Source organism: Heterocephalus glaber, unplaced genomic scaffold (assembly GCF_053883595.1).
Source record: "Heterocephalus glaber isolate CG9 unplaced genomic scaffold, H.glaber_assembly_v1.0 deba00000613, whole genome shotgun sequence".
NCBI classification, from domain to species: Eukaryota; Metazoa; Chordata; class Mammalia; order Rodentia; family Bathyergidae; genus Heterocephalus; species Heterocephalus glaber.
In genome coordinates this window covers 3193380-3208232 of record NW_028258152.1, presented here as the reverse complement: position 1 = coordinate 3208232, position 14853 = coordinate 3193380, and the positions used below count along the sequence as shown (strand labels likewise).

The 14853-nt window shown below is 40.7% G+C and overlaps 1 protein-coding gene and 1 pseudogene across 2 annotated transcripts in view; both read right to left on the bottom strand.

Annotated features, from left to right (window-relative positions):
• The window catches only part of Sh3d19 (SH3 domain containing 19), a 183456-nt gene that overhangs the window by 118050 nt on the left and 50553 nt on the right, over positions 1-14853 (bottom strand). The window lies entirely within an intron of this gene.
• LOC101713694 (coiled-coil domain-containing protein 181-like) overlaps positions 1-14853 on the bottom strand; it is a 101363-nt pseudogene that overhangs the window by 41213 nt on the left and 45297 nt on the right. The window lies entirely within an intron of this gene.

Genomic DNA, 14853 nt, shown 5'->3' with positions numbered 1-14853 from the left:
GTAAAACATTTGACATTCATAAAATAGAACATCATCAAAGACTGCATGAACTAAATACATATATTTTAAATTCATAGAACTTACCATGATATTCAAATATTTGAAGTTCAGATTTCCGATTATTATGGCTTATATTTAGATGTCTCCCAAAGCCTCATGCACTCATAGACTGGGCTTTTAGAAGGTGACTGGATCATTGGGCTAGCCCACTGATTGGTTTAGCATAGTTCTGGGTGTGAGTGAATGGATTTACTAAGTGTCACCAACCAGTACACTTATATACTGGATGCGGAAAGATGACTGCTGCTTTCTTTCTGCCATACCATGAACTGTGTTTCCTCTGCCATGCCACCTTGCCTTGGAACCAGCTATGGACTGAGACTATTACAAACTATGAGCTAATTAAACCTTTCCTCCTTTAATTTGTGAGTGTCGAGTATTTTGTCCCAGCAACAAGTAACTATGACACCAATTAACATTTTAGAAGGGGATTTCCGGTTCTTTTTTCTTTCTTTCTTTCTTTTTTGGTACCAGGAATCCAACCCAGGGCCTCACGATTGCTAGGCAGGTGCTGCACTGCTGAGCTACATCCCTGACTTCAATTTCTGGTTCTTTAAGAAAATGATTTGTGAACTATGAATTCATGTATTGGCCCAGCCAAGCAGATTAATGCCAAACTGAATAATAATCAGAGAAGTGTTTACTGACTTCCATTCTGTGTCCCACTGTACATCAACTCAAATCCTCATAGCCTCACAATTAGTGTCCATTTTAAAATGAAGAAATTGTAGTTCTCAGATGGTAACTAACTTGTCAAGGGTCATGAGACCAGTAGAGACAGATTCGGGACAGTCTGACTCCAATCCCATCCTCCAAATGGCTTTTCAAAGCAGCACATTCCTGATACATCGCTAAAATACATAGTGAAAGAAAGGAAAAAGCATCACATTTCTGTTAATAAGTGGAATATTTGGCCTTAAAAAGGAAAAACTTTTCAATGGGATGGAAAGGAGACAGTGTTTCAGAAGGATAGCTTTCAAATGGTTTTAGATGATTCTTTATACCTTTGGGTGACAGCTGATTGGCAAATTAATTATGCCTTAAAATTAATATTTTAAAGCATAAAGCCTCTGGTATGAAAGCTTCAATAATAAAGGGGTTATATTTAAGTAAGGCTATAAGATTCTAACTCTCTAAATATGATACATGGGAAGTAAAAAAGATAAATTATCTTTCAGTAAAAAGCTAAGTAAGAAAATCTCCCAGGTATAGATAAGAAGTTGAACATACATTTGTCACTGATAGGGTCACTAAATTGTATGAATCGAGGGAAAATAGAATAAGCAGAAGAAATGTCCCAGTAGCAACTCCAAGTGACAGACACACTGATAATTCTATGAAGTAATTCTGACTTTTAGGCAAATTAGGTAAAAAGATTTGGAGAGAAGAAAATATCCCCAAACATTTCTTCCATCTCCCCAGAAACAGCACAATAAAGAAAAGACTTCTCATTGGTTATGTCTTCAATCTTCACGATGCTAATTAATTTAGAGCAAAGAAAGCTGCAGTCAAGAATTTTGTATACTTCCTGCATAATTGGTGTCCAAATATTTATATGAACAATCATTTAATATCTATGTTGAAATACTGTTGTGATCAAATAAAAAGTGCAATAAATAGCAGATGAAAATGTAAGCCTTTATTCTATAAAAAAAAAGTTTCTTGCTTTCTATTTCCTTCCATAAATATCATTAAGATGTGGGAGTCAAATTGCATACAGTGATGTCCTGGGCTGTCAAAACAAACATGGGGGTAAACAGAAGTGATTCCTGTCAAACAAGCAAATGATGTCCCTGACAACACGATGGGGATTGAACCCAGGCCTCACACATGAGGACCTCCACCCAGCCCTCAACAAGTTCTTAACTGTCTCAGGTGTTCAAAAATTAAGTCACAAACGGACATGAGATTAAGTGAGACAATGATACAAAGATCCTTTACAACACAGTTGGTAATTACTAATGTTAACACAGATGCAAAGATAATACTGGGTTTGCACTATATCTTTATTTACAAGGGTATTTCCTAAGCCAAAGCTTGACAACTACTCGGGGGGAAAGCTGGCTGCTGTGAAAATTCAATTTACTTCTTTTTCCTAAAAACTCAGGAAACTGCCTCTGAAAGAAGCACTGGGAAGACTGAGTAGTGTGGCTTGAGAATTGTTGTTTTAAAAGGAGACAAACCATGAACAGGGAGATGTTCAAATCTCTGCTAGAACAAGAATTGAATAGGAATCCTCTTCAAACAATGGAAAAACTCAGTGGGCTTTGATTTCCACAGCTTTATGTACATTTGTTCAAAATGGCTATTAACCCCTGAATTTAATCGCAAGGGAGCAAAGCTGATTTGACCTTTAACCATGTAACAGTTTACCCGGAGTGTCACTTGGGCAGTACATCTGTTTATGGTACTGACTCTCCTGGACATCTCTTGGGCAGGTGTCATTTTGACGAGTTGGTTCTTGTATTGAATAAATTTGATAAAATTGTCATTTTTATATTTCCTGTTATATTTAAATAATTGGATTAGTAAATGGTTAAGAGTCTATAGTAAGCAGCACATGGACATCTTACCATGACACTGCAGAAACTTTCTACATCACCAAAAAACAAAACAAAACACAAAACACACAAAAAACCTACTAATGGGGTCTTCTTTGTTCAAAGACACCCTAGTAGTACATGAGCTTGGGGAACTATACCTTAAATTTGAAAGAAGTTGTTTAAAACCTTGATACGGTATAATAAGGAAGCTCAACATTTTCATTAACCTAAGGAAATGAGAATTTGCAACAAAGTCAAAAAGTAAGATGTGAATACTTGATTTTAAACTGTTACATTCTAATGTTTTGTTTTGTTTTCTTGAGAGAGTCTTTCCCTATGTAGTTTGGGCTGGCTTTGAACTCACTATCAGTCCAGGCTGGCCTTGAACTTCTAAAGATCCTCCCACCTCAGCCTCCCCAGGACTGGGATTACAGGCTTGTACCACCAGGTCCAGCTAAATTGTCCCATTCTATACCTGACAATCACAGAGATAGTTTTTGTCTGAATCATTTGTAAACAAAACAAATAGTAAAGATAAGATAGCTGACACTTAAATGCAAATCCAAGGTTTATTTTTAAAGGGCCTGACTACACTAATGTTATAGTCAGAAACCATAAAGTATGTACCTTAAGTGAAATGTACATTCTGGAAGACCTTAGAATACTAATGCACATCAGAACTGTGGTGGTGTGTCAGTTGTGCTATCAACTGAAAGTAAGTAACCCATGCAGAAAATGCCTTTCCAATATTAACCAGCCATAGTGGGTGAGGGTATTCCTCCTAAAGCACAGCTCCAGAAACTTGATAGGTAGACAAGAGTAATCTCTGTCGCACAGAATTCAAATACATACAAGAATAAGCAAATTGCTAAGAAGCTTGATCACTGGTGGTGACCTTTCTGACTTAAAGCCTTTAAAAACCACTGATATATTAATATTAATTTATTCAAGTCCATAATTGATACACTATGCAATCATCATATTCAACGTTTACTGTCAAGTACTCATTTAAGTGCTTTACTCACTTGACCTTTACAAAAACCTTAGAAAGTAAATTCTTTTATATACTAGTCCATTTGCTGACAAGAAAGCCCAGTAATCTCCCCTTGGTTAAGAAGCTCAGAAGTGGCAGTGTTGAGATTCCAAACCCGCAGTCCACCTTCAGACCCCAAAAGCTTTAGTACTGAATTATTACTGCAAAAGCTTTAGTACTGAATTATTATTTGTATGTTACTTTTCAAATAGGATACTGGATTTTATTTTATAATCTTTCAAAGATTTTTATTTCAAAATTCACATGCATAAGTGGTCTCTGGTTTTCTTTTAGGAGAAAAATCTTTTCCTTGTTTCAATGTCAATGTTTATTTTCCCTTAATAAAAAGGAATTTGGTAATTTTTCTTCATTTTCTATTTTCAAGATAGTTTAAATAGCATTGGAATGATCCTTCCTTCCTTCCTTCCATCCATTCGTCCTAGGGATTGTACCTAGAGCCTTCACACTGAGCTACATCCCTGGCACAACCATCCTTTGTTTTGAGAAAGAGAGTCTCTAAGTCCCTAAATTACCCAGGCTGGGCTCAAACTTGTGATCCTCCTGTCTCGGCCTCCAGAGTTCTAGGATTACAGGCATGTGCCACCATGCCTGGCTGGAATGATTAATTTCTTAAAAGTTTGGTATGATTTCCTTGAAAACCCTGAAGGGGAAGGAACAGAGGGCAGCTCTTTGACAAATCATCTATTTTATCAATAATAACTCTTCTTTAGATTTTCTGAGATCTGCAGTCAGCTATGGTCCCCTATTTTTCATTTCATTTCTTTAAAATTTAAACAGCTTTATTGATGTATAATTTATATTACATACAACTTATCTGTTTAAAGCACACACTCAATGATTTTTAGTAAATTTACAGAGTTGTACAGTCATTGCAATCATTTTAGAACACTCCCATCACTCCAAAAGATCCCTGTGCCCATCTGTAGGCAGGGCCTGCGGTCCCCTCCAGCTCTTCCATTTTGTTTTAATAATAAAGCTATATAACAGTATGCATATGAACAGATATGCTTATTTTATATGAATTAAATAAGATCATAGAATCAAATCTTGGATATACCACATATGGCTATATTGTATAAAAATGTTAACTTTAAGAAAGTAACGTGGTACTAAGCACAAGTGGTAAAATTTAAAAAATTTTTTTTACAGTGCTGGAGATTAAGCCCAGGGAATGCTCAGCTACATCCCCAGCCCTTTTAATTTTTTATTTTGAGACAGGGTCTCACTAAATTACCCAGGCTGCTCTTGAACTTGCAATCCTCCTGACTCAGTCTCCCAAGCAGCTGGGGATTATAGGCATGTGCCACACAACCTGGCTCATTATAGTTCTCTTAAAGCTCATTAAAACTACCTGGCATTTATGGGGAAACACAGTGTAATAGTTCTCATTTGCCTGTATTCAGTGCCAAGACTTCTACAAATATTTCTAACAGCCCTATTGGCAGCAAGCAAAAGGAGGCAAAAATCTAATATGTGACCACAGCAACCACTGTCTTGAGGCATATCAGAAATTGCCAGTTTTCTTTACTTCATGTTAACCTCATTTCATGTTTTATTTTTTAAAATTTCTTACTTTTCCTAATGAGAATGTAGAAAATGTCTAGCTATTTCTGAAGAGGACAAAGTGTTTTTACTCATAATGTTCAGGAATTTAGTGCTTAAAATTATGCACAGCTAATTAGAAAACCAGCCAATATATTTTTAGTTAGCAACAAATAGAGATTTTCTAATAAGGAAGCATTTGTCATTTGATTTGTGATCCTCACTTCAGCTTCCCCCAAAGAGCAGAAACATTAAATAAAAGACTAAAACTAATTTCAGAAGAAAATATTTTTACATGTTCAAACTTGTATAATCTTACATCTAAGATTATTAGGAAAAATTTCTTTGAGCAGTAAATTCTTCCAGTGATAAAGGTCAATAGGAAATGGACTCTTAGAGAAGTGCAAAGAGCGTGGACTTTGAAACCATACACATGAGTATGAATTTCAGGTCCACCAAGCAACAGATGGTAGGGGACCAGTCTCTTCCTATGCCTCTTTCTCTTCCAACCCCCTGCCTGGTAGCTCCCTGGAGAAAAACAAAATGCAAACAAAAACATAACAGTGGAAACATATTCCCAAGATTTTCTTAAAGTGAATTTATACTGATTTTTTAAAGTTTATTTGGAACCAAAGTAACTAAATTGTCTTTCCCTTGTCAATTCAATATCCTTATTGGCCATCTGTTAACTTTCTATCATCTTCTACTCAAAGATATAAAGTGAGCCTCAAAACATTTAAGTATATATTGCAAGACTGGAGATTCAAACAAATGTGTACTTACGTGGAATGCTCTACTATGAAGCACTCAAGGGTATGTAATTACTGTGCTGACAAGTACAAATTCACAATAAAGGTATCCAACACATAACAAGCTCACACATACATTCAGTCTGTCTTTACTTTCACCTTAGACATGTATTTATTTATACAAGTCATAGTATTTAAAAATATTTTCTCAAGTAAAAGAATTACACTTGACTTTTCTAGTTTCATACTTTTTCAATCCTTTTCTTTAAAAAAGGATTAGAAAGTTATCAAGTTATCAGAAAGACATATGACTTCTAACTGAATGAAGATCAGCTTTCTGCATAGAAAAAGCATAATAAAATGAAAAAAATACTATATCTAAGTCTGTACTGTTACATATTAAATATGTATTTGTATTAGTCACTTTCCCATTACTGGGACAAAATACCTGACACCTACAACTTAAAGGAGAAGTTTATTCTGGTTCATGGTTTTAGTGGGTTCAGTTCATGGTTGGCTGGCTCTAAGGCAGAAATGGCATGAGAAAGCCCATAGCAGAAGAAAGCTGCTCAACCCACCTCCTAACAGCACATTCCACTGATGAATATAGCACCCTATGATCCAATCACCTTCCAAAAGCCCAGTCTCTGAATACATGAAACCTTTGGGGGACATTTTAGAGCTATTCTAAAATAGTACTATCAGAGGTCCCTCCTTCCAAAATAGGTCAAAGTTTAAAGAGCTGAAAACCCGATTACTAAACCTGGGCACAGTGTGGGCACCTGAAACCCCAGCTACTCCGGAGGCTGAGGGTACACTATCTCCAGTTCAACATGGGCAAGTGAAACCCCCATCACCAAACTGAACTGAATTGAACCAAAAAACCTGACTCTGATATAAAGTTATTTCTCCAATTCAGTTATCAGAAACTCAGAATTAAACTCTGATGAAATCTGAAATCCGTACTTTGTAAGAGTTTACTACGGAACTTGCAAAAAGAGAAGAAAACAGATCTGGAAACATTTTCAGGAACCAAAGAACAGAAAGCAGCCTTGCTCTCTTTTATTATTTTGATGCCTTCCACTACTCTTTATCCCTGCCCCTTCACTTTCGTCTTTTAATGACAGAGGTAATTAAGGCCATCTCTGTTTAGGCTACGTCTTATCTTAAAATCTGGAGAAACATTAATATTCTATTCTCAGTCTAAGAAATAAAAATACGGTATCTCCTATTTTTAATTATCTCTTAATTCGTTATTCTCTCCAAATCAGTGCCACATGGTTAGGTCAAAAGTTTTCTCCTATTGGTCCTACCAAATTGGACAAAACGGAAGCGGAGAAAGGTAGAGCTAAACCAATAGTGTGAGTAAGAAAGGAAAAGGATGCTCTCAGCCATTGTAAACTGATGCCATCTTTTGGGGGATGATTTGACAAAGAGATCTGAATAAAAGGCAGTCTTTTCTCTAGTAATTCGTTAACAAATCAAATCATGTTGAAGCAATTGTACAAGTACACAAGAAGGGAGGAAAAGTATGTATTTTTTTTCCAGAATGTATAAAACCTAAGTATTTGTTAATATGAGCATGATTTAAAAGGTATGCTACTTCTGAGCATGGGATATTATGCAACTGTCCTAAAGAAAAGTAATTAGATACCAGCATGGAAGGACTTTGGAAACAATTCAGAATGGAAGAAAAAGTATTTCCATTTTTTTTTTTTTTTTTTTGGTACCGGGGATTGAACTCAGGACCTTGCGCTTGCAAGGCCAGCGCCAGAACCACTGAGCTAAATCCCCGGCCCCCAGTATTTTCATTCTTTTCAGATATAACTATATGTACCTCCACAAGTGTGTGTTTTTAGACCTCTCATAAACAAACAAGTACAGAAAGAGAACAGAGAGGGAGAGCATCTAGAACAACACTCACCAACAACCTATGAGGTGCTACAAGTGGAGAAGTAAGGTGTTGTAGTCAAGGTTTGCAAGGGAATTGATTTAAGACAGGACACATAATGCGTAGGACTATTTTGAAATATTCACCCAAAAAGTCAAATGCAGAGGAGTGCACGAGATCTGTCCATGAGTTAGAGACCTGATGAATCCAGCTGAGGGCCTGGATCCCACAGCAATGTCCCGCACAAGTCCAGCTAAAGGTCTAGATCCCAAGGCAATGTCCTCCACACAAGTCCAGCCAGAGGCCTAGAGCCCACAGCAATGTCTCATGCAAGTCTATGTTGAGGATCTGTTCCTTGAAGTCCCAAAGGCCAGTGGTAGAAGCTGGAAAGCCTGCACTGGCTGCTGGTGGGGTGAAGGATCTGTGCCACTAGGCTGCGGGATGCGCACTGGGGCCCAGAAGCAATGCTCAAGGTGAAGACCTGAGCTCCCCTGAAGAGAACAGCAGCCATTCCCAGCCACAGAGATGACCCTAGCTCCTCCTTTGATGAGAACAGCCAAGTCTGCATCAGGAAAACCAGCTTCAGCAAGCTTCTCCAAGATCAACAGCACACCATCGTCCTCTCCAGGTCTCTTTTTATGTGGTTGGCAACAACTCTCAGGTGGGTCTTCCACACCCAGAACCACACTGACTCAGTTCAGCTGAGCATTCGAAATTGACCATCAGTTAATCTACCACAGAAGGAAACTTTCTATATGATTTTACTTCATACATTTCTCTAGACTCTTTTCAGTAATTGTAAAGAAAAAGACCCAACCATGTGTCATACCCAGCATGCAGCAGCAGAAGAAAGATTCAGGCCTATTAATATTTTAGTGATAATGATTAATTCTTGGGTTTCTTTCCATCTGCCTGTTGTACGTCATGCTCTGGTGGTACATGTGCAAGCCCTAACAAAGTCTCCCAGCATGGTTTTGTGAACTTTTTTTTTTTGGTACCGGGGATCGAACTTGGGTCCTTGCGCTTGTGCAGCAGGCAGTGGAACCACTGAGCTAAATCTCCGGCCCCATGGTTTTGTGAACTTAAGAGAAAACTCTGCCATCACCAATAACACAGTTTGGCTGAGTAAATCACCCGCTGAAGATCCTTCAACACAGTGGTCTGACTGTGGACCCCTTTCAGGCCTAAGTTTCATGGGGAAGGTATCGGCAACACAGACCTCTGCACGCTCCTGGCAGCCCATTCCCTTTGCTCTCCCAATCTTCACTGCTTTTCTACTGTATGGGCTCTCAGGATTAAATGATCTTCACCAGACCTCAGACGCTATTTCCATGATCTTCCTGACCTTGTTACCACCAGTAACTGTACCCTGCATCCCATCTTGCCAGCCCACTTATTATCTTTCTTGAATCCTTTATAGTACAAACCCAATTCCAACAATGTTCAACCTGTTAGGATTTACAATCCACTGACTTTTACCTACTTTATTCCTCACAACCCCTTATTCTGTACTTCCTTTCTTCCCAGTCTAAGTTCATGACATCATTACATCTGCTCCCTCCCCTTTTCCCCGTCACACTTACTGTAAAACCTCCCCGTCGGCAGACCCCCACCCTGTGCCAGATCTGCCTGTGCTCCGACCTCAGCATTCCCATCCTGACTGGCGGATTAGGGCTGGGCCCAGGCTCAGGGACACCACCCCACCAATCCTCTCACTTTCTCTCTTACATCATCACTTTTCCTCTTTGTTGGATAATTCCAATAGCACACAAATATGGTGTAGTTTCTCTCACTTTAAAACAAAACAAGAATGAAGAATTCTGTATCACTCAGCCTTTTCTGTCAGCTGTTTCTCTGCTCCCCTTTCACAAAGAAACTGTTTTTTGCTATCTCAAATTACTGTCCTCTTACCCTCTCTTGAGCTATTCTATGGTGCTGAATCCATGGTCAGTTCTCAGTCATCTGCAGCATTTGCTGGGCGATCACTCCCTTCTTTTTGAAACACTTTTCATACCTGGCTTCCAGAATACTTATCTCAGTCCCTGGCCTATGTCTCCACTAACTTTTCAGTCTCTCATAGGTTTCTATGCATCATATCTAAACTTTGGTTGGATCAATCCTTAGAACTCATGGTGGACTATTTATCTGCTTTCTTATTTACTTATTTAGAGACAGTTAAATTGCCCAGGCTGAGCTCCAACTTGTGATTCTCCTGCCTCATCCTCCCCAGAGGGCTAGGATAACAATCATGCAGCATCATTCTGGGCTCACTGTGGGCTTTACTTATACTCACTCCCTAGGTGGCTTTTAATCTCATCTGACATGATTGTGACACCCTAACCTAGCCCTAGTTTGGGCCAATCCCCTAAACACCAGATTCATATACTCACCTGCCTACTGGGCATATTCAGCTGGACACTTACCAAGCATCTTAAACTTAACATACCTGCAAATGAACTCCTTAGCAAACCTCCAGAAATCTGTCCCTCCTACAGTGTGCCCGTCTCAGTAATGATGCTTCACTTCACTCTCACAGTGGCTAAGGCCCAAATCCTTGGAGTTGTCCTTGACTTCTCTCTCATACCAATAGACAATCTTACCAGCAAGTCCTACTGGCTCTCCCTTCAAAGGGCATTCCCAATCTGCCACTCCTTACCACTGGTCTAAGGCTTTAGTCCAGGAGCACATCACCTCCTGCCCAGATTACTGCAGTAGTTTTCTGTCACATCTTTCTGCTTCCATCTTGTGACCAGTACCAACTCAGGAGCCGGTGCAATCCACTCAAAACTCTAAGTCAGATCAAATCTTCCCATTCCACTTAGAATAAAAACCAAAGTTCTCATAATGGCCTAAGAGAGCTCACATGGCCTGGCACCCATGCCCTGCCACTGGAGACCCTCACTCACTCTGCGTTAGCCCCGAGGCTTCTCCAATACACTTCTGCTTCAGGGGCTTCATCCTGCAGCTCTCTGTGCTCAGCCCTCTTTCCTAGGTTATCTGCCTGGCTCCTTTCCTCCTTCCCTCAGGTCTCTGTTCAGAAAGCGCCTCAGTGATTTCCATGGAATCTTTATGCCCCCAACCCTAGCCTCCTCCACCACTTAGCTCCAAAGCACTAGTCATGATCTAAGAACCAGAGTATAAGCTTTGTAATTCTTTCCCATAATTCAAAAGCCTCAAGGACCCAGAACCTGATTAGAATATGCTAGATGAGAATCGATATTTTACAAAAAATTACACACTATTTGTAACACAGAAAACTTTACCTAGGTATAATATACATTTTATCCCTCTGAAAGAATTTTCCACATCTGCTGCTAATGCTGAATGCTCAATATTCTTTTTTTTAAACCATTATTCACTTTCAGTAAACCTAGCCTCCCCAAACCATGGTAGATTTATTTTAATATACCCAACATTAAATTCTGTACACAGAGTAAAATCTACATCACGCTCTGCTATCCACAAGAAAAGAAAGTGACAGCAAACTAGATTCATTTTGCAGTGATTAAAGTTTTAATCCAAGAAGGATCATTCTATTTTAATGACTCATCTGAAAAGCCCTATGAAGTACAGTTACAGGTAGTCATGGTTAGCAGAAAGATTTGCTGTTGTTGAATTTGACAAATGTTAGCCACAACAGCTTCTGAGCATGTTAAATTCTCAAACTGACCACCCTTTCAAGGAGGCAAACCCAAAAACGCAGACAGGGACTTTTTCTGTGTCATCACACATCTGCTCTACAACGGGTACTGAAAAAATGATTGCTGGAGGAATGATGGTGGTCTCCTGGTCTTGAGAAGCTCCTGCACCATGGAGGGAAAAATTACAAAATGATGAATCAGGAAATCTAGGTCTGAATCTGATTACAGGACTAGGAAACAGAAGTGACATCCAGCTTTCTACTGCACAGGATAATATAGTTAGTTAAGTCATTTAACCTCCTAGGACCTCAGTTTCCTCATCTGTAAATTGGAAATGAAAACACACTTTACTCACAGACCCATGGTGAGGCTGCGAATGTTATGCAAATATAAAATACTATCAAGTGTCTGTAACTGATCATACTACTGTTTAGAAAATTTAAAATGATTTTAAATAGCTTAACTCATTTAAAAATTTCTAGACAATTCTTAGAAAATTTATTGACTATGTAAACCAAAAGAACAACTTGGGATTACATATAACAAATTTTAAACTGTCTCTCCCTCCCTAGGGTACGTAGTAGTCTCTATATAAATTGTCCATATTAGTATCCCATAAACTCTTCTTTGGGCATTATGGCCCAAATTAGTTTTGCTTTTTATTCTGAGGCCTCATCCATTCCCCTGATAAGAGCTGTTATCTTAACATCTCTGGTGCTTTTATTTGGCTCTGGATCTATGTTTCCCACCAGTCTTCGCGTGGCCCATATCCATGCCACACTGAGATGGGCTCTATAGATGCAGGTTCCTCAGTTTACAAAAATGTCAAGACAGTCCAGAGAATACCTAGAGAACAAGGACCTCACTAGAGCACAAGCGGGAGCTGGGAGGGGGAAGAGGCATCTTCTCTAAACTCTACTTTTCCTTCAAGTTACATAATAGGAAATATATACACTTCCAGTAAGTTAACCTCACAGAAATACTTTAATCGCGATTCAAGATTTATTTTCCAACAAATGGCATTTATTGAAACAATATAAAAAAGTAAGGAATGTTTCTCAGTCCCTACAAAACTGATTATTAGATTAACTACTGTGCTTTTTATAATATTGTCAAAAATTTACTGAATTTATTGCCAAGGGGGAAAATTATCTCCTGCTTCTTGTTATCAGACCAAATGTAGCACATTCTCTTCCTTTCCTTTCCTTTCTTTTCTTTCTTGGCCTCTAGAAACCTTGAAGTTATTTCTCAGCTGCAATAATTATTATGATACCATCCCTGATTAATAAAAGTATAATATCCTTTTTTCTACAGGCCTTCTTACTGCACATTCTTATTGTTTTCTTGATGTCCTCCCGTGCCAAGCACTGGACCTAGGAGAGTAAAGACTCAGTTAACTCTTTCTTTGTCATCACCTCCAGCCTCACGTTATTAGCAACCATAGCCAGATATAGTAACACATGCCTGTAACTCAGCACTCTGGGAGGCTGAAGCAGGAGGACTGAAAGTTTGAGCCCAGCCTGGGGAACTTAGCGAGAAACTCTACAAACAAAAATATAAAAAAGGGGCTGGGATATATAGCTGAGTGCAAAGCCCCTGGGTTCAATCCACACTACCATAAAGAGAAAAAAATGCAAACAATGCTTGCTCAGCACTGCGGTTATAGACCTTGTTTACCATTTTTCAGAACCCATGTGGGGCACACACATATGTTCTGTCATTCAGCTTTCACAGTGCTCTGTCCCTTCTCCCCGCTCCCCCCAATCCAGTGCTAGAGATTGAACCTAGGGCTTTGTACTGAGCTATATCCCCAGACCTTTTTAAAAAATTTTTGAGACAGGGTCTCTCTTAAATTGCTCATTTTCCCAAGCTCAGATTGAACTTGCACTCCTTTTAATAAATAGGATATAAACTATAAATTTAAAAATCTCCTGAGTGTTTTCCTTATTCTAACTCTGACCCATTGTAATACCAATTTCTGAATGACAGGCCACCTCCCTCCTGATTCGTGCTTCTCAATGGATCTTGCTCCATCTGGAGCACAATGCCTTGTACACAACAAAGACCTAATAAACGAAGGCAAAGAGCAGATTGTAGCAGGCAGAGATTACGGCAAGAGGAGAAAGCAGAAAAAGATGGGTCAGCTAACTACTGGGCTTATTCCCTCTGCAGGATTGTTAGCCCTTAACCATTCCAGATGTTGAGGACCTGGTGTGCCAGTCTGCGTAGCCTCGGTCACCAAGCCCAGACGGTTCCGGGTTGGCTCACTCTCGGTCAGGCTAAGTACAGGGGAGCAACTTGGGCAGGTCCCTGAGACCTCACAGGGTGGACAGGGAGGTGTGCACCACACCAGGGCCGCTAAGCACAGAGGAAGCCTTGCCCCTTCTGATGTCCGCCCCGCCCCACCCCACCCCACCCCACCCACAGGCACAAACCTGACACCCTATGCTTCCAGACAGCAAGGGGTGCCTCAGACCTCAGCGCCTCCCACTGGGTTCCTCAGAGGAGGGGGAAAGCAGAGGAAGCCATCTAGAAGCCAGTCCTGACCCCTTCTTTGGCTGTTCCCGCCTGGCATCCCCCGGAGGCCCAGGCCCGAGGCAAGGCAACAGGAAGCCCTGGGCCTGAGGACAGAGACGGGTCCCTGCTGGCTGTGGCCTCTCGTGCTCCTTCTGCTGGGGTGCTCAGGTGAGGATCTGGCGTGGGGTAAAATCAGGGAAGAGGGCTCCGGTTGAGGAAAGGCCGCGCAGGGGCAGGGTGTGAGCTCCCTCAGCAGCAAGAATCCCTCATGAGCACCTCCTACCTTTGCCCTTTCCTGTCCCTAGGTGTGGATGTGGAAATACCAAGGAATTTCTTGGAGTCAAGTAAGGCGCTTAGTCAGACGCAGTGTGCCTGAGGGTCCAAGGGAGGGTACCTGTGCCAGGGGAAAGGGGGCACCAGCATGGGCAATGGGCACGCGCGGCAGGGGCTGCACGGCTCCAGGGAGGCCCTCCCACCTTTCTTCCCTTGGTGGGCAGTCTGCGGGCTTAGGCTGGGAGGTCAAGGTAGGGCCTTGGCCGTGGCAAGTCAGCACTGGCTGAGGCCTGCTTCACATCCGCTCACATGCTCTCCCCTCAGAGATGGGTGCTGATGATGGCAAGCTGCTTCCGGTGAGTGCCCACCTTGCTGCATGACAGCCGGCAGGGAACTCGGGCTGGGTGGCTGGAGCTCCTGGGCTGGGTGGAGGGGCGGATCTTGCTGTGCCCATACAGTGTGTCCTGCCCTAATAAGTGGATCCACATTTTCCCACCCTAGCTCTCTGTCCAATGCAACTACTCTCAGACTTCAGGCTTTTTCACACTTGACAGCACTGGGACAGAAATGAGGACCCTAAAAG